We start from the raw sequence: 20041 nt of genomic DNA, 5'->3' as shown, positions 1-20041 counted from the left end.
GCAGCCTCAGTGACAAAGCAAATGATGTGGGAAAGACCAGGAAGAGCTGTTTAATGCAATTTTTTGCTCTTTGGATAAACTGCAGATTATTGACCTTTCTTGAAATGTTGTGAATAAATACCTGGGAGATTTAACACTGCTGACTTAAATGTATGGGGGAAATATTCTTTGACAATCATGATTTAAAGTGTCAGAAGATTACAATAATTAAAAATTACTGTAATATTACATATGTTTTCTAGATCACATATCCTATGATAAGTAATTTCAGTTGTGTCCGACTCTTTGCGACCCCATGGACTGTAGCCCACCAGGCCTCTCTGTCCATGGGATTCTCCAGGCAAGAATACTGTGGTGGGTTGCCATTACCTGCTCCAGGGGATCTTCCCGACCAAGGGATCAAACCTGAGTCTCCTCCATCTCCTGAACTGGCAGGTGCGTTCTTTACCACTAGCACCACCTGGGAAGGCCAGGTAAAAGCCAATTAGGATAATTTTCAAAGGTTTTGTCTTCAGGTTCCTTTAGTATTTTATTCCCCACCCCCCACTTTTTTTCAATAATGACACCACAACCATGTACAATATACCTGTTTTATATTACTTTCTCCAGTGTTCCATGCATTCTAGAAGGGCAGGGAGATTTCATTTTTTTTTTTTTTTTGAGATTTCATTTTTATGATTTGCAATTCCAGCAACCAATACAAAGTTTGGTATACCATAAGAAGGGCTTGGTGAGAATTTGTTGAATGAAGAAATGAATAGATGCAACATCGATCATAAATACAGAAAGCTTTGAAATAATCCCTTGTATATTGATTTAGATAAATGTTGCTGTGACTTGTAGTTGAAATTAATAAAGATATAAATCAGTAGTAGGATTAACCACCCAAGAGGTATTTATCTCTTAATCCCTATCCTTGTGTTTTGTAGTTTTATCTCTGTCCAAGAGAGAATAAAAGTCTGTGATACACAACACACACACACACACCACCCCACACACACACCACACCACACTGCACATATATGAGTGCTAAGCAAGCCTGCTTGGATTAATGCCTCAGTGAGGCTGTGATCTTCAAAAAAGAAAGGTGTTCACAAATTTAAGTGTTAGAAATAATCAGAGGGCCCTGGACTAATGAAGACCCTCTCTCTCCTCCCAGCCCCCCTCAGAATCCTTCCCCAACACCTACATTTCTGGGAAGAAGTGAGAGGGGCCAGCACTGCAAAGGTACGGCGTCTACCCCTCTCAGTCATTACCCTCCTAAGAAAGAGCATTCGCTCTCCCTTGACGAACACTGAATGTTTGAAACCACCACCACGTTTTAAAAGCTGGGGACTCCCCTGGTGGTCCAGTGGCTGAGGCTCTGTGCGCCCAACGCAGGGGGCCTGGGTTCAACACCTGGTCAGAAAACTAGATCCCACATGCCTCAGGGAAAATCCTGCATGTTGCAACTAAGACCCCACACAGTCAAATAAATAATAATTTTTTTAAAAGTTAGAGTCATCTGCGTTTTGTCATATTTTTTCATATAATCCATCCCATTATGGGCTTTCCTGGTGGCTCAGAGAGTAAAGAATCTGCCTGCAATGTGGGAGACCTGGGTTTGATCCCTGGGTTGGGAAGATCCCCTGGAGGAGGGCATGGCAACCCACTGCAGTATTCTGGCCTGGAGAATCCCATGGACAGAGGCGCCCGGTGGGCTAGAGTCCACAGAGTCATAAAGAGCCGGACACGCCTGAGGACTCAGCACAGCGCACCCCAGAACGCTTGCTCCCTTTCTCTCTCTCTCCGCCTCTATCTCTCTTTCTCGCACATTTTTAACATAATTTTGTTTGAAATCGACAACCCTGAAATACCCACAGACCCTGCCTGGTAAACCAGAGTATGTGACAGTATTACCCAGCAGGCCTGCGAGAAAAAGGAAGCTGGGCCACCAACACCCTCTCCAGCAGTGCCTCACCCGAGGGGACTTGACATGCCTCACTTGATTAGCACTGCACGTGACATGACTGCCCCTTGAAACACACGTCCTCCAGTCACTACATGATGGTACATTTCTGTGATCAGTTTGAGCGATTTCAGAACTGGGGACTCTGGCAATACACGATGGGCTAATCAAATTAAGGTAAATGAACACATCGTGATTACATACTAAATTTAATCAAAGGCACAGGACAGCACGGGCGACATAAATTTAAGTAAGAATTGGCTGTCTCTGATTGACACATGCGCACTACCTTGCATAGGACAGACCCCCAACGGGAAGCTGCTCTCCAGCCCGGGGAGCTTGACGTGGTGCTCCGTGATGCCCGAGACGCGTGTGATGGGGGGAGGCGGGAGAGAGGCCGAAGAGGGAAGACATATATGTGTACTTACAGCTGATTCACACTGGAGCACAGCAGAAACCAGGAGTGTAACGCAATTATCCTCCAATTCAAAAAAAATTAAAAAAAGAAGTGGCTATCTCTGTATTTATATGAGCCAAGCATTCCTGGATCCCCAAGCAGGACACTTGGATGTCTTTATAATATAAAGAAGGGTAGAGAGCCTCAAGAAAGCTGTGGGTGAAAAGGCATCCAGGAGAGGGGGAAGAAGTGGGGCGAGAAGTCAGAGAGGTCAGAGCGGGGGAGAGACAGAGGGGTGGCGGCAGCGCCCTTTACAGCAGCTGGAACACAGAAGTAAACTGAGTGGCTATTGACAAATGAACGGATAAAGACACGATGGGATATTACTCAGCCACAAAAAGGGATGAAATGGAGTCATTTGTAGAGATGTGGATGGACCCAGAGCTGACATGCACAGTGAAGTAAGTCAGAAAGAGAAAAATAAATATCATATATTCATGCATACATGTGGAATCCGAAAGATGGCACAGACGAACCTATTTGCAATGCAGGAACAGAGCTGCGGACACAGAGAATGGATACGTGGACGTGGGAGGGGAGGGGGCGGCAGGATGGATTGGGGGTTACAGTTGAGATATATACACTACCATCTGTGAAACAGAAAGCTAGTGGGGGGCTGCCGTAGCACGGGGACCTCAGCTCGTGCTGTGTGATGACCTCTAGGGATGGGAGGGCAGCGTGGGAAGGCAGGCCAGGAGGGAGGGGATACGTGTACACAAATCGCTGATTCACTTCATGGCACAGCAGGAACTAACACAACATTGTACAGCAATTATACCCCAATTAAAAAAAGCAAAAGAGAGAAAGAAACAGGGGGAAATGACAGGGAAGAATGGAAAGACTGGTTTCTTTTCAACAGTTGCAAATAGCCTATAAACACAGTTGCACGTTGCTCTTTACAATACCTCCATTGAACAGGAATTTGTGTTCATCTTCTCATTGATCCAAGAAACATCTATTTAAAAGTCTATTCTGCGTTAGGCCTTGTTCTAGGTTCCGGAAATAAAACAGTGGAAAACAGATATGTAGCCTCTTCTATTATATAACAAACTTTAGTACAGAGAGACAACAACAGCGATGAAAGTTTAAAAAATTAAGTAAATAAGACAGATTTCAGAGATAAATCTTAGAGTTTATATTAATTTCCTATTGTAGTTATGCTCACATTCTGATGCTCAGTCGTATCCAACTCTTTGCGGCCCTTTGGACTGTACCCTGCCAGGCTCCTCTGTCCCTGGGATTTTTCAGGCAAGAACAGGAGTGGGTTGCAATTCCCTTCTCCAGGGGATGCTCCCGACCCAGACACTGAACCTTCATTTCCTGTTTCCCGCATTACAGGTGGATGCTTTAACACTGAACCATCAGGGAAGTCTGCTATAGTTATAAATGATCACATCTTTAGTAGTTTAGAACAACACAAATTTATTCTCTTACATTTGTGATGTTCAGAATTTTTAATGGGTAAGCAGCACTGTGCTCATCCTGAAGGCACTAGGAGAAAATCCATTTCTTTGACTCTTCCAGCTTCTTAAGGCCCCTGCGTTCTTTGGTTTATGGCCCTGCTGTATTCTGTTTCTGCCATCACACGTCCATCTCTGACTCTGCACCTCCTGCTTTCCCCTTAGAGGACCTCTTGCATCCAGCCACTGGATAGCCCAGGATTTTATTTTAAGATCCTTAATTTAATCATCTCTACCAAGTCTCTTTTTTCCACGTAAGGTAACAGATGCAGTAAGTCCCCACATATGAACCTTCACATTGTGAACTTTCAGAGATGTGAACATGAGGTCCATCCACGTCAAGCATGAGGGAAATTACAGCTCGCCCCCCGTCTCCTTTTGCTGACGACCCTTCATCTGTGACGTCTCCCACCTCCTCTCCCTCCTCCCGTCAGGAACTCGTCTTGCCTGTTCACTCTATACCAGCCCTGTATGTGGCAGTTGTACTGTACTTCTGTACTTTTCAAAGCGAAGTATTGTACTGTAAGTTTAAAAATGTTTCTTAACTTTTGTGTTTATTTTTTTATGTATTATTTGGATGAAAAGTGTTATAACCCTATGACAGTACGGTACTACATAGCCAATTGTGTTAGTTGGGTAACTAGGGTCTGCCTTCGTTGGGCTTAAGTCTAACTTTCTTGGACTAAATTGGACTCCTGAACAGACTCTTGGAATGGAACTCATATGTGTATAGGGGACTTACTGTACTAGCAATTAGGATGTGGACAATTTTGGGTAGTCGTCATTCAGATTACCACAGAGCCTTAGGTGAACTGTTCGACTTCCTACATCTGGTCTAGACCTTCAGTCTTCATCTGAACATGCTGATTGTCCTCCTTTTCCACGACTGAATCCCCTCACTCTCTGTTCAGCTTCAACCTGCTATGGTTTTTCCAGTAGTCATGTATGGATGTGAGAGTTGGACTGTGAAGAAAGCTGAGCGCCGAAAAATTGATGCTTTTGAACTGTGGTGTTGGAGAAGACTTTTGAGAGTCCCTTGGACTGCAAGGAGATCCAACCAGTCCATCCCAAAAGAGATCAGTCCTGGCTGTTCATTGGAAGGACTGATGCTGAAGCTGAAAGTCCAGTACTTTGGCCACCTCATGTGAAGAGTTGACTCGTTGGAAAAGACCCTGATGTTGGAAGGGATTGGGGGCAGGAGGAGAAGGGGATGACAGAGGATGAGATGGCTGGATGGCATCACCAACTCAATGGGCATGAGTTTGAGTAAACTCTGGAAGTTGGTGATGGACAGGGAGGCCTGGCGTGCTGTGATTCATGGGGTCGCAAAGAGTCAGACACGACTGAGCGACTGAACTGAACTGAACTGAACTGAACTGATATGCTAGAGGCAGAACCAGAGTGAAAAGCAAAACAGCTGTTACTCTTGCCTTGTTGGAAACTTTATTTTAGTCTCGAGAGAGAGATAGCTATTAACAGAGATAATTACGCATTCCAGTAAGTGTTAACAAAGAAATGAAAAAGACTTGATGACATTATAATTAGGGGCGTTAATTAGACAGGGAGGTCAAGGACAGACTTTCTCTGGAGGGAACACTGAAGCACAGACCGAAGGATGAGCAGGGGGCCGTCTGTGGGAAGGGAGGAAGTGGGGGAAAGGCCTGTGGGGTGGGCTGCTCTCACAGGCACGGCAAGCTCAAAGGCCCTGAGATAAGAAAGAGTTTGATACCTTGGAAACATATGTAAAAATCTGAAGAATAATGTGTTGGGGGAGGGGCATCTAAGAAGAGAATCAATCTAATATGTAGGGAGTGTACAGGTCATGCAGGCCACAGACCATGGGCAAGACTTTGGGCTTTATTTTAAAGTGCATTGGAAACTTACTGAAGGATTTTAAGGTGAGAGGAGAGTGATTTAATTGTATTTATGCTTTTGAAAGATGATTTTGGAATTCCTTGGTGGTCCAATAGTCAGGACTCTGTGCTTTCACCGCCAAGGGCTGCTGTTTGATCCTGGTCAGGGAACTAAGACCCCACAAGCTACATGGCACATCCAATAGATAAACGAAAGATAACTTCGGCTGTTGTGAGAACAGCTTGGGAAAAGAGCCAAGATGGAAGCTGAGAGGCTAATAAAAGAGCTGCTGTCATGGAGACGGAGATGGAGGCTCGAACCGAAGCTGGGCTGAGGAGGAGGCGAGAAGTGAGGAGACATGAGGTACATTTTGGAGAATGAGACATGGGGATTGTAGGTCCGTAGGTATCATGCTTGACTCCTAGGTTGAAAGCTTGAGAATCTGGGTAGATGGTAGGACTGTTCAGAGCCATGCAAAGACTAGAAGAGAAATGACACTGAGACAGAAAGTCAGTGAGTTCCTTGTTAGAGGCCTTGAGTTTGAGAGAAATTTCAAGAGAAGATATCAGGTAGGCAGTTGGATAAATGAGTCTGGAGGTCAGAGGAGAGGCCTGAGGTGGACATAAATTTAGAATCTGTCGCCATAGAGACAGTATTTAAAACTATAGGAACGGTGGAGATCAGCTGAGAGGGAATGTGGAAACAGAAAAAGAAATTCCTATGAAACGGGATCAAAATCAGAGATACAGAAGAAAATCAGAGAAGTGTAGTGTCAGCAAAAGCAAGAGGAGAGAGTGTTTGGAGACAGCAAGTGGTAACAGAGTTTGCCAGTGACCATTGTTTTCAGGAAAAAACCCCTAAGTATAAATTTATTTTATAATGCATATAACATATAATTACACATAATACTACACATAATATTATTGCTATTGTTCAGTCACTAAGTCGTGTCTGACTTTTTGCGACTCCATGGACTGCAGCACGCCAGGCTTCCCTGTCCTTCACCGTCTCCTGGAGTTGGCTCAGACTCGAGCTCATTGAGTCAGTGATGCCATCCAACCATCTCACTCTCTGTCATCACTTCTCCTCCTGCCTTCAATCTTTCCCAGCATCAGGGTCCTTTCCAATGAGTTGGCTCTTCGCATCAGGTATACAATTATTAGATATTATATATTATTATGATATACAACTATTATATGTATGTGCTGTGCTGTGTTTAGTCGCTCAGTCCTGTCAGACTCTTTGCAACACCATGGACTGTAGCCCACCAGGCTCTTCTGTCCATGGGGATTCTCCAGGCAAGAATGTTGGAGTGGGTTACCATGCCCTCTTCCAGGGGATCTTCCCAGCCAGTGATCAAACCCAGGTTTCCCGTATTGCAGGCGGATTCTTTACCATCTGAGCCACCAGATGGTATATATATAACATGGTTACATATAACATATAGTTATGGTTATATATAACATATATATATATATATAGCATATAGTCCGTAACTTATAGATCTACTAAAGCAGAGCAGTTTCAAACTACACAGCAGACAAGTGCAAGCACACATGTTAAGAAGAGATAGTTTTCTTCATTTGTTTCTGAAAAAGCCAAAAGCCCCTGACTGCTGGAAACTGGTCTGACTCTCAGTTAGGCCATGCTGTTCTCCTGTTGGACAAAAACTCACAGAACATCAGACCAGGTCACTCTGACAGCATGCTGCTGCTGCTGCTAAGTCACTTCAGTCGTGTCTGACTCTGTGCGACCCCATCCCTGGGATTCTCCAGGCAAGAACACTGGAGTGGGCTGCCATTTCCTTCTCCAAGGCATGAAAGTGAAAAGTGAAAGTGAAGTCGCTCAGTCGTGTCCGACTCCCAGCGACCCCATGGACTGCAGCCCGCCAGGCTCCTCCGTCCATGGGATCTTCCAGGCAAGAGCACTGGAGTGGGGTGCCACTGCCTTCTCCGGACAGCATGACAAATGAATCAAAACAGAAACACCGTGCAACCCACAAAGTAGCCTCCACCCCTAGTTCTCAGCTAAAACAAGTGATGGCTACTTCTTTACCAACCACAGCTGCATCCCCATTTTAAACCCCCGCCCCACAGATCAGATTTGTTCAGACACTTTGTCGTAGACTTGCCCTTGCTTTCTAACAGGACTCCATCCACAGTGAGACCCTGCTTCCTTGCATCCTCCCCAAAATTACCCAACCAAAGCCCAAATCCTATAATGTGTGTGATGCGTGTTTAGTGGCATCCAACTCTTTGTGACCCCATTGACTGTAGCTCACCAGGTTCTTCTGTCCGTGGGAATTTTCAGGCAAGAATACTGGAATGGGTTGCTGTTTCCTCCTCCAGGGGATCTTTCCAACCCAGGGATCAAGCCTGCATCTCTTTCATCTCCTGCATTGGCAGGCATATTCTTTACCACTGAGCCACCTGAGAAGCCCCAAATCCTATAATAGCTTCTTTCTAACATGCTGTCCCTAAAGGGCCTCACAGCTCCCCACCATTGGGCATTCTCCTTCCGTGCAAAAGGTCTGCAGAGCCTTTGGTTGAAGGGCATTAACATTTCCTAGTCCCCTAAAAAAATTGGCAATCCATAATTGGCAAACATATAACTCAGTTAATAAAAATACAAAACCAGTTAATCAGAAATACTTAAGCCCTCTGATTCTGCGCTTAAAAAAAATCAAACTTGATATTTTTAAGACCTATGGGTGCATAGCTTTGTGATCCCCACCATGATGGACAGAGAAGAACAAAAGGCAGAATCTTTTCTCAGAGGAGTTCACAAACTGGAGGTGAAGGCGGATATGCCACAGAGAAGAGGGCGGTGGATATCTAGAGAGGTGAAGGAGGGGACTGGTGGGCAGATGGAGAAGTGGATATTGTGGGCTGAGTCCAAAAGTGAGAACAATGGCATCGTGGTTTGTGAGAGATGCCTCTAAACTGTTTTAAGAATAAAGAAATAGCCTTAGCTATAAAACAGAACCAATCTATTTCTCAGAGGAAGTATGTTGCAGAGAATGCTTGAAAAATGCCTAGCCTCTGCCTACCATGCAGAAGATACTTGATATAAAATATTTCTATCATTAATTGCTATTTTTGTAAAAGTGACTATTGCATTCTGAAATAGTAAAATGAAATGAAAAAAAGAAAACCCTATAGTTCATCATCCTTCTATCATTAATTTCTATGTTTTAGAAAAGTGAATATTGCATTCTCATGAACTGAAAAATAGAAAAACATGAAAACCCCATAGTTCATCATCTGAACAGGCCACCTTGGTATCCAGAGCAATGCTTAGCACTGATTAAGCACATAACAAGCTCTGGCTCCTATCTTGGTTCTGCCACTATCTTGCTGTGTTCTTTTGGGACAATTGTCATACCTCTTGAAAATACTGGTATCTCATCTGTCAAATAAGATAGTTAGATTAAATTATTCTTTAATATCCTTCCAACTACATTTTCTTCCTCTTTCCTCGGCCCTTGGTAGTTTGCCTTTTGCTAAACTTGTTATTCTTCAGAATGTATGATAGACCACGTATGTGTCTCTGTGTTTTTCTTTTGGCTCCTATCTCTCTATAGCCACACATATGTATCATGGCTTAGTAACTTCACAGAGTGTGATACAATACACATGGGAAGTTAACTGCCTTGACGTCTTCATGTGTGAATAGTAGAAAACACAGTTCAGGGCATTTATTTCATTGGCATTGTGCAAAAACGTCTTGTGTGCTTAAATATCACCTACATTAAAATAGACTATAATGGAACTTAGAAGTATTTGTGCTTATTCTCTAGGGTCTTCATTGAAATAAGACACTAGACAATATTTTTTCTATTCCCCTTAGATATTCTGTTCATAGTCTTATCGGTCTTCTACAAAGGACTTATCTTCTCCTACAAAGGTCCATATAGGCTTATCTTCTCCTACAAAGGTCCGTCTGGTCAAAACTATGGTTTTTCCAGTAGTCATGTATGGATGTGAGAGTTGGACCATAAAGAAAACTGAGCACCAAAGAATTGATGCTTTTGAACTGTGGTGTTGGAGAAGACTCTTGAGAGTCCCTTGGATAGCAAGGAGATCCAACCAGTCCATCCTAAAGGAAGCTAGTCCTGAATATTCATTGGAAGGACTGAATATTTAATATTTTGGCCACCTTATGCAAAGAACTGACTGATTGGAAAAGACCCTGATGCTTGGAAAGACTGAAGGCAGGAGGAGAAGGGGATGACAGAGGATGAGATGGTTGGATGGTATTACTGACTCGATGTACATGAGTTTGAGCAAGCTCTGGAAATTGGTGATGGACAGGAAAGCCTGGCATGCTGCAGTCCACGGGGTCGCAAAGAGTCAGACATGACAGAGCAACTGAACTGATGGATCAATCTTCTAAGTAGATTATCTACATCAGTGGTCCCCAACATTTTGGGCACCAAGGAATGATTTTATGAAAGACAGGTTTTCCACAGATGGGGTGGGGAGATGGTTTTGGGGTGATTCAAGTTCACTGCATTCATTGTGAACTTTATTTTTATTTTATTACAACAGCTCCATCTCATATCATCAGGCATTAGATCTTGGAGACTGGAGACCCTTGATCTATATAGAGTCTACATTTCTACATAGCATTGAAACTCTAGCAGGTTCTAGGATAATACAGGAAAAAGTCAGTACTCTTTCTTCCAATTTACAGATATACTATAACAAATGGTCAGAAAGTATGTACAAATGGTGTACAAAATTAACTGAATGTTTCCTGAGGATTCAGAGAGATGATTATTTTATATCAAGTGACTTTTACTAACTCTCAATTCACAAGGTACATTTCAGAAGCTCTATAATTATTTTTAAGTTTTCAGCAATTTTCTGTTAGACTTATCAGGAAGCATTATGAGTTGGGAGTGAGATATATAAGGAACAAATGATAAACACCTGTCTTAGACCTAGGTCACCATCAAACTGGAGTAGAAAATGGCAACCCACTCTGGTATTCTTGCCTGGAGAATCCCATGGACAGAGGAGCCTGGCGGGCTACAGTCCATAGGGTCGCAAAGAGTCAGATGCGACTGAAATGGCTTAGCATGCATGCACACACCATAAGACTCATTTCAGCACTGCAGGGAAGCCCTGTGGTGTTGACAGACTGGCCCTGCACTCTTCTTGGTGTATATAACTCTCCATCGTCAACTTTGATCCTTATTACCTAAATCGTACTGTTCTTTAGGACCTTCCTGATCCTTACAGATGTTTTTCCCTATGTGATCTTCCATACCCTCTATTGCCTTTACATTTTGAAATTTATTTTCTTTCCACTTGTCTCATTAAATAGCTAGCATTTATTGAATACTATGTGTAAAAGTATACTGTTATTATTTTAATTCTTTGGATTTCCACAGTCTCCCTAGGAAGTAGAAAGTATTGCTAATCCATTTTGTATATGAAAAGAACTGACAATAGAGTGGTTGGGATTCTAATCTAGCACAGTGTTAGAGTCTGGTGTTGAAGTCTCTGTTTTTAACAACAATGCCATCCTATTTCTTTAAGAATTATCTTCTAAAAATATTCATTTCTACTTGCTAGTTTAGCTTTGCAAGTCAAGCTATATGACAAACAGGCTGATGGTACACTGGAGGCATAGTGTCTGAAATTCTGGTGAGTGCCCACAGGTGAAGGATGCTGTCACAAGTTATGATGCTGTCAACTACAGAAAACATTCCCAGGAGATATCAAATTTGAGTCTCAGACACTGAATCGCTTGTGTTATTTTTTCTCAATAAAGACAGAATTATCTATTAAGAGGTAACTTTTTCCCACCACATATAACTAATGATTTTATTCTGTTGTGGATGTCCTGCTTCTTCGCATTGCGCTCTTTTTTTTTTTTTTTTTAATTGAAGCATGGCTGCATGCGTGCTCAGTCATGTCCAACTCATTGTGATCTCAAGGACTGTAGCCTGCCAGGCTCCTCCAACCATGGGATTTTCTAGGCAAGCATGTTGAAGTGGGTTGCCATTTCCTACTCCAGGAGACCTTCCCAGGGATCAGAACTGTGTCTCTTGCATCTCCTGCATTGGCAGGCGGATTCTTTACCACTGGCACCACCTGGGATCCACAAGTGACCTACAATATTGTATTAGGTTCAGTTCAGTTCAGTCACTTAGTCACGTCTGACTCTTTGCGAAACCATAGACTGCAGCATGTCAGGCTTCCCTGTCCATCACCAATTTCCGGAGCTTGCTCAAACTCACGTCCATCAAGTCAGTGATGCCATCCAACCATCTCATCCTCTGTCGTCCCCTTCCCCTCCTGCCATCAATCTTTCCAAGCATCAGGGTCTTTTCCAATCAGTCAGTTCTTCACAACAAGTGGCCAAAGTATTGGAGTTTCAGCTTCAGCATCAGTTCTTTCAATGAATATTCAGGAATGATTTCCTTTAGGATGGACAAGTTCAATCTCCTTGCTGTCCAGGGGACTCTCAAAAGTCTTCTCCAACACCACAGTTCAAAAGCATCAATTCTTCAGTGCTCAGCTTTCTTTATAGTCCAGCTCTCACATCCATACATGACTACTGAAAAAACCATAGCTTTGAGCAGATGAACCTTGGTTGGCAAAGTAGTGTCTCTGCTTTTTAATATGCTGTCTAGGTTGGTTATAACTTTTCTTCCAAGGAGTAAGCGTCTTTTAATTTCATGGTTGCAATCACCATCTGCAGTGATTTTGGAGCCCCCAAAAATAAAGTCTGACAGTTTCCACTGTTTCCCCATCTATTTGCCATGAAGTGATGGGACAGGATGCCATGATCTTAGTTTTCTAAATGTAGAGTTTCAAGTCAACTTTTTCACTCTCCTCTTTCACTTTCATCAAAAGGCTGTTTAGTTTTTCTTCACTCTTTGCCATAAGGGTGGTGTCATCTGCATATCTGAGGTTATTAATATTTCTCCCAGCAATCTTGATTCCAGCTTGTGCTTCATCCAGCCCAGCATTTTGCATGATGCATTCTGCATATAAGTTGAATAAGCAGGGTGACAATATACAGCCTTGAGGTACTCCTTTCCCTATTTGGAACCAGTCTGCTGATCCATGTCCAGTTCTAACTGTTGCTTCTTAACCTGCACACAGATTTCTCAGGAGGCAGGTCAGGTGGTCTGGTATTCTCATCTCTTTAAGAATTTTCCACAGTTTGTTGTGATCCATTAACAGCTTTGGTGTAGTCAATAAAGCAGAAGTAGATGCTTTTCTGGAACTCTCTTGCTTTTTTGATGATCCAACAAGTGTTGGCAATTTGCTCTCTGGTTCCTCTGCCTTTTCTAAATCTAGCTTGAACGTCTGGAAGTTCTCAGTTCACATACTGTTGGAGCCTGGCTTAAAGAATTTTTAGCATTACTTTGTTAGCATATGAGATAAATGCAATTGTGCGGTAGTTTGAACATTCTTTGCCATTGCCTTTCTTTGGGATTGGAATGAAAACTAATCTTTTCTAGCCCTGTGGCCACTGCTGAGTTTTCCAAATTTGCTGGCATACTGAGTGCAGCACTTTCACAGCATCAGCTTTCAGGATTTGAAATAGCTCAACTGGAATTCTATCGTCTCATTAACTTTGCTCGTAGTGATGCTTCCTAAGGCCCACTTGACTTCGCATTCCAGGATATCTGGCTCTAAGTGAGTGATCACACCATCGTGGTTATCTGGGTCATGAAGATCTTTTTTGTATAGTTCTTCTATGTATTCTTGCCACCTCTTAATATCTTCTGCCTCTGTTAGATCCACACCACTTCTGCCCTTCATTGTGTCCATCTTTGCATGAAATGTTCCCTTGGTATCTCTAATTTTCTTGAAGAGATCTCTAGTCTTTCCCATTCTGTTGTTTTCCTCTATTTCTTTGCATTGATCACTGAGGAAGGCTTTCTTATCTTTCCTTGCTGTTCTTTGGAACTCTGCATTCAAATGGGTATATCTTTCCTTTTCTCCTTTGCCTTTAGCTTCTCTTCTTTTCTCAGCTATTTGTAAGGCCTCCTCAGACAACCACTTTGCCTTTTTGCATTTCTTTTTCTTAGGGATAGTCTTGATCACTGCCTCCTGTACAATGTCTCAAACCTCCACCCATAGTTCTTCAGGCACTCTCTCTATCAGATCTAATCCCTGGGATCCATTTGTCATTTCCAATGTATAACCATAAGGGATTTGATTTAAGTCATACCTGAATGGTCTAGTGGTTTTCCCTATTTACTTCAATTTAACTCTGAATTTTGCAACAAAGAGTTCATGATCTGAGCCACAGTCAGCTCCCAGTCTTGTTTTTGCTGACTGTATAGAGCTTCTCCATCTTTGGCTGCAAAGAATAAAATAAATCTGATTTTGGTATTGACCATCTGGTGATGTCCCTGTGTATGGTCTTTTCTTGTGTTGTTGGAAGAGGGTGTTTATTATGACCTGTGCATTCCCTTGGCAAAACTCTGTTAGCCTTTGTCCTGCTTCATTTTGTACTCCAAGGCCAAATTTGCCTGTTACTCCAGGTATCTCTTGACTTCCTACTTATGCATTCCAGTCCCCTATAATGAAAAGGACATCTTTTTTGGGTGTTAGGTTTAGAAGGTCTTCATAGAACCATTCAATTTCAGCTTCTTCAGCATTACTGGTCGGGGCATAGACTTGGAGATTGAAGACGTGGAGATTCAATCTCATAGCTGTGAGATTGAATGATTTGCCTTGGAAACTAACAGAGATCATTCTATTGTTTTTCAGATTGCACCCAAGCACTGCATTTCAGACTCTTTTGCTGACTATGATGGCAACTCCATTTCTTCTATGGGATTCTTGCCCACAGTGATAGATATAATGGTCATCTGAGTTAAATTCACCCATTCCAGTCCATCTTAGTTCACTGATTCCTAGAATGTCGATGCTCACTCTTGCCATCTCCTGTTTGACCACTTCCAATTTGCCTTGATTCATGGACCTAACATTCCAGGTTCCTATGCAATATTATTCTTTACTGCATCAGACTTTACTTCCATCACCAGTCACATCCACAGCTGGGCACTGTTTTTGCTTTGGCTCCATCTCTTCTTTCTTTCTGGAGTTATTTATCCACTGATCTCCAGTAGCATATTGGGCACCTATCAACCTGGAGAGTTCATCTTTCAGTGTCCTATCCTTTTGCCTTTTCATGCTGTTCATGGGGTTCTCAAGGCAAGAATACTGAAGTGGTTTGCCATTCCCTTCTCCAGTGGACCACGTTTTGTCAGAACTCTCCACCATGACCCGTCCATCTTTGGTGGCCCTACAAAGCATGGCTCACAGTTTCATTGAGTTTGATAAGGCTGTGGTCCATGTGATCAGTTTGGTTAGGTTTCTGTGATTGTGGTTTTCATTCTGTCTGCCCTCTGATGGAGAAGGATAAGAGGCTTATGGAAGCTCCCTGATGGGAGAGACTGACTGTGAGGGAAACTGGGTCTTGTTCTGATGGGCAGGGACATGCTCAGTAAATATTTAATCCAATTATCTGTTGATGGTTTCAGGTGTACAATATTTGCGATTTGATGTTTTTATAGTTTATATCCCATATAATGTTGTTATAAAATATGGGCTACATTTCTTGTGCTTACATTATATCTTTTTAACTTGTTTATTTTATACACAGTTAACATCATACTCAATGGTGAAAAGGTAAAAGCTTCTCCTCTAAGATCAGATAAGAATGTCCACTCTTAACACTTTTATTTAAAATGGTATCGGAAACCCTAATGACAGCAATCAGATAAGAAAAAGAGATAAAAGACATCTGAATTGGAAGGGAAGGAGTAAAACTACTTTTTTTTGATGACATGATAATATATGTATAAAGCCCTAAAGACTCCACCAAAAAAAAAAGCAACTATTAGAACTAACAACTGAACTAAGTAAAAATGCAGGATACAAGATAAATATACAGAAATCTGCTGTATTTCTACACACTAATAATGAAAGAGAAATCAAGAATGATCCCATTCACAATCACATCAAAAGAATAAAATACTTAGGAACAACTTCAACTACGGAGGTAAAAGACTTGTACTCTGAAAACTCCAAGGCTTTGATGAAGCAAATTTAAGATGATACAAATAAATGGGAAGATATCCCACATTCATGACCGGAAAAATTAATACTGTTAAAATGTCCATGGCTACCCAAAGCAATCTAGATTCAATGCAATCCCTATCAAAATACTAATGACATTTTCACAGAACTGAAACAAATAATCCTAAAATTTATGTGGAACCACAAAAGGCCCCCAGATCAAAGCAATCTTGAAAAAAAAAGAACAAATCTGGAGGTATAGGTCAATTAGTCTACAACAAAGGGGGCAAGAATACACAATGGAGAAAAGGAAATCTCTTCAATAAGAGGTAACATTACTGACCAAAATAGCTATTAGTTGTATCTTCATCACAAATTTAAAGGAGAACTAAGTTCACTGATATGTTATCAGCACCCAGTATAGTGCCTGATATGTAGTAAGCACTGAATAAATATCTGCTAAATAAACGCCCCAAATAGAGCATATTTTAAAGAAATGCAACTTCTCAGGCATTGTTTACTTACTTTTTTTTCATTAGACTACAACATTATCAATCACTGATTTTCTAAATCCATTCACTCTTTTCAAACTAAAACAAAACTTACCATTTTCATCTTGAATTTTGCCAATCCACAGCTCCCAACTGGTTACTTGCTTCTCACTCATCCTGGTATTTTGGAAAATTTGGTTATAAAATGATGTTAAAGAATATGTCTTTTTTTCTGACTGAGATAAGTAATTTTTTATCTTCTTAATACCAGGTATTTCTAGATGAGAGCTTTCTCCTCTCACTGGTACTTCTAAATTTCTTTTTCAAAAAAGCAAAACCTCTTTTAATCTTTCATGCAGTTGACTTTATCAACCACCACCATGGATGATAGGAAGGTTTTGTAAAATACAATCCAGATGCTATCCTTACACTTTATGGACTATTTTTTTTTCCTTTAAAGTTAGTTCTTTTGGAAAAGCTTTTCATATAACCCTATTTCCAAATGTGATGCTTCAGGATCTTAGCAAGTTTCTACCGTATAGAATATACATATTTCTCATAGAGATCATAGGTAATGACCACTAGTTTATTTACTAGACCCAATAACTTAGGAAAGGGTTAATACTGGCTTTTTTCCCACACTGATATACATTCAATCAAAAGATAACATTTAAAAATACAATTATTTGATGATTTACACACTTTCATATAGTTATCATGAGAAAATTCATTTTTCTTTTCCTTTTTGTTTCCCCCACAATCTTTCACACAGATTTAGTGCATAGCATGAAACTAATACCTACAATTAACTAAAAAATTTTATTTTAATAGACTTAACACTAAGAGATAGATTTTTCTGTCTTGTGTTTTTGACAAACAGTGGTATATATTAGCTTATATTAATAGTTCAAAATCAAGTTAAATGAAAAAACTAAGTTTTTTACAACTTTTATGAACAACTAAAGTGTTTTTAATGTTGTTTTGTGTTCCTGAATGCATTGAAAACCATATGCAGGTAATGAATTGAGTTTTCCATTTTCCACAGTGAAAAGCTGGATTAACCACAAGTTCACTTTTATATGCTTTCTTCTATTTTCATAAGCTAGCTTTTAATCATAGAAGTATTCTATGGGCACAGCAACAAATTTAAAACGGTAGAGAAGATGTGAAATATAAAGTCTAAGACTCTTAATGTTTTCCTGCGGCAGCCCCGATACTCTGCCTCCCCAGAGAGAAACTTTGTTAACCTCTCCCTCTGACTCGATTCTCCTCATTGCTGTCATACTTCCATTTCTAGACTTATAAGCCTTAGCCACTGTCTATTGACCCTCTGCAAAGAACCTGGAAGAAGTTATCACATTAATTTTCCTCCCACCTCTTTTTCTCAGTCAACCTCCCAAATATTTTTAGTTATACCTTTATTTTTATACTTGTAGGCTTTATAACAATTTACCAACCTGTATCTATATCTATCTAATCTATCGATCTGTCTCATCCTCTGCTGCCCTCTTCTGCAGAGGATGAAATGGTTAGACAGCATCACTGACTCAGTGGACATGAATTGGAGCAAACCATATGAGACAGTGGAGAATGGAGGAGCCTGGAGTGCTGCACCCTGCGGGGTTGCAAAGAGCTGGGCACAACTCAGCAGCTGAACGGCAGTAAATCTATCATCTCTCTGCCCTTCAATATATCTCTGTATTCTCTTACATAATATATCTTCTGTGTTTTCCCTGAAGGATGATTTTAAAAATGAAACTCCAAATATCACGTACAATATAAACATGTAAACATTATTCCCTGTAGAATCAAATATTATGGCAGAAGCCACAAATGATAACTCCATATCCACAAAACCTTGCCATTCATAGGAGAAGCTTCCAAAAATCAAGGCCAGGTGAGTCTTCCTTAGATTGATTGCCATCTCTCTCCCTGATGCTGAGCGACAGTGGTTATCAGTATTTTGCTTGCCTCACACCACCCTCGTCCTGAAAAACTCGCTTTGCTTGAGTGTACTATTTTCTCGGCAAATTAAAGTACAGGCTGTATGCACAGCAGACTTTCTGTCCTGAAAATGTGTCTGAATATGTGCTTGAAAATAAATTGTAGTATAAGTTTTTTGATTCAAACTCTCTTACTGTAAGAATTTTGAAAACGCTACTCCGTTTTCTTTGGCACCTGTTGTTAGTAACGAGAAATCGCAGATTTCTCCCTTCTCTTGCGGGTGATTTGTTTCCTTCCTCTCTGCTTTTATGATTTTTCTCTTTATCCTTGAGGTTGTGAATTTCCAATAGGGTATATCTACAAAGGAAGGTTTTCTAATGCTGCTTGGCACTTGGTAGACCGAAGACTGAAAACAGAGACATTTTCTTCTTTTATCTCTTTAATTATATTCTCCTACCTGCTGTCCCTCAGAAACCCTGCTTCTAAGATGTTATGTTCTAGATTGTGGGAAATTTTCTCTGCTCTATCACCCATATTGCTAGATCACAAGAAGCCAGATGTATACATTTAATAATTTATTAAATCCAAAGTTTATTTTTTAAGTCAATGATTTTACACATTTTTCCAATTTTTTTTCTTTATTGCTCCTTTTTGAAAAGCAGTGTGTTTTTATATATGTGCAGACTCCTGAATTTTGCAGAGAATAGACTTTTTAAGAAGTTAACTTCTGCTATCTGAATTATCCTGGTTTTCTCCAAGGCCAATTATTCTGTTTGTTTACTTTGGTGTTCCTTTTTCATGCTATAGATTTCCTTTGAACATCTGGAGACCCTTGGTGATTAAATCATGTTAGATAAAGGACTTTGTTGTTTAGTATGAATGACTGGAAAGGGTTTTCTCAGAGACTGGTAAATCCATTTTCTTACTGGATCCTTCCTTTGATTAGGTATGTTTTGTCCTCACTCAGTTGTGGATTTTTGCAAAGTTCCACTTTCCCTCCATACTGCCTGATAAAAATAGTTTTAACAAACCTAATAAACAAATTTTGCTGGAAATATTTCCAACAACTATTTTATGAACTAATATTTGAACACTGGAAGGCAAATTAAAAACAATAAATAATTTCCCAGTGAAAAAACATTCAAACATCTTACCTCTTGTTCCAGTTCCAGAGATTATAAAGGTGAACCCACTGGGGCTGGCTTGGGGAGAAGAGGGAAGGAACTGTCTGAGGGATCCTAAGAATTTCTAAACGTGGGAAAGGAGGAAATAAATCACTGGTTGCAAAAAAAAATTTAAAAATACAACCAACAAATACAATTTAAAATTTTCATCAGAATTCACACCATTCATCCTCTAATAAGCTATATTTGACTTCTCTGTTTAGATTTCAGTGATACCTTCCAAAGTGAAGACCTATTTTCTACACAAACCAGAATACAAACAAAAAATAACTCCCTAAGTGACAATGTGATCAGTGCTGTTTATTAGGGTCTTAATAACTTCCTTAATTAAGTCACGACACTCAAAATTTCCTCTATCTTAGCTCCCTCTACAGGAGGGAATATTCCCTCTTTTAAAGCTTCTGCTCCTGCAACAAGTCCAATAATTAGCTTTAAGTATTATTTCTACATTGAGAAAATGAGCTAACCTTAGTCTTGTGTTGAAGGACCCAGTCTCTCTCACAGATTTGCATTTGCGTGTGTGTGATACTTTATTTTCTTACAAAAATATTAAACACAGAATACCCCAAAAGGCACAGCTTCAGTCTAACTGTGAAACCATGAAAACAATAACATAAATGTGAAGGCTAGGCTTGGAAATAAAGG

The 20041-nt window shown here is 40.7% G+C and overlaps 1 pseudogene; it reads left to right on the top strand.

The window, feature by feature from the left end:
• The first annotated feature begins 19336 nt into the window (after positions 1–19336).
• Positions 19337–19449, top strand: LOC133048366 (small nucleolar RNA SNORD22; annotated as a pseudogene).
• Positions 19450–20041: the final 592 nt, after the last annotated feature.

This window comes from Dama dama, chromosome 28 (genome assembly GCF_033118175.1).
Source record: "Dama dama isolate Ldn47 chromosome 28, ASM3311817v1, whole genome shotgun sequence".
Lineage (NCBI taxonomy): Eukaryota > Metazoa > Chordata > Mammalia > Artiodactyla > Cervidae > Dama > Dama dama.
Note: the sequence above shows the minus strand (reverse complement) of the source record. Positions and strands in the feature narration are given on the sequence as shown.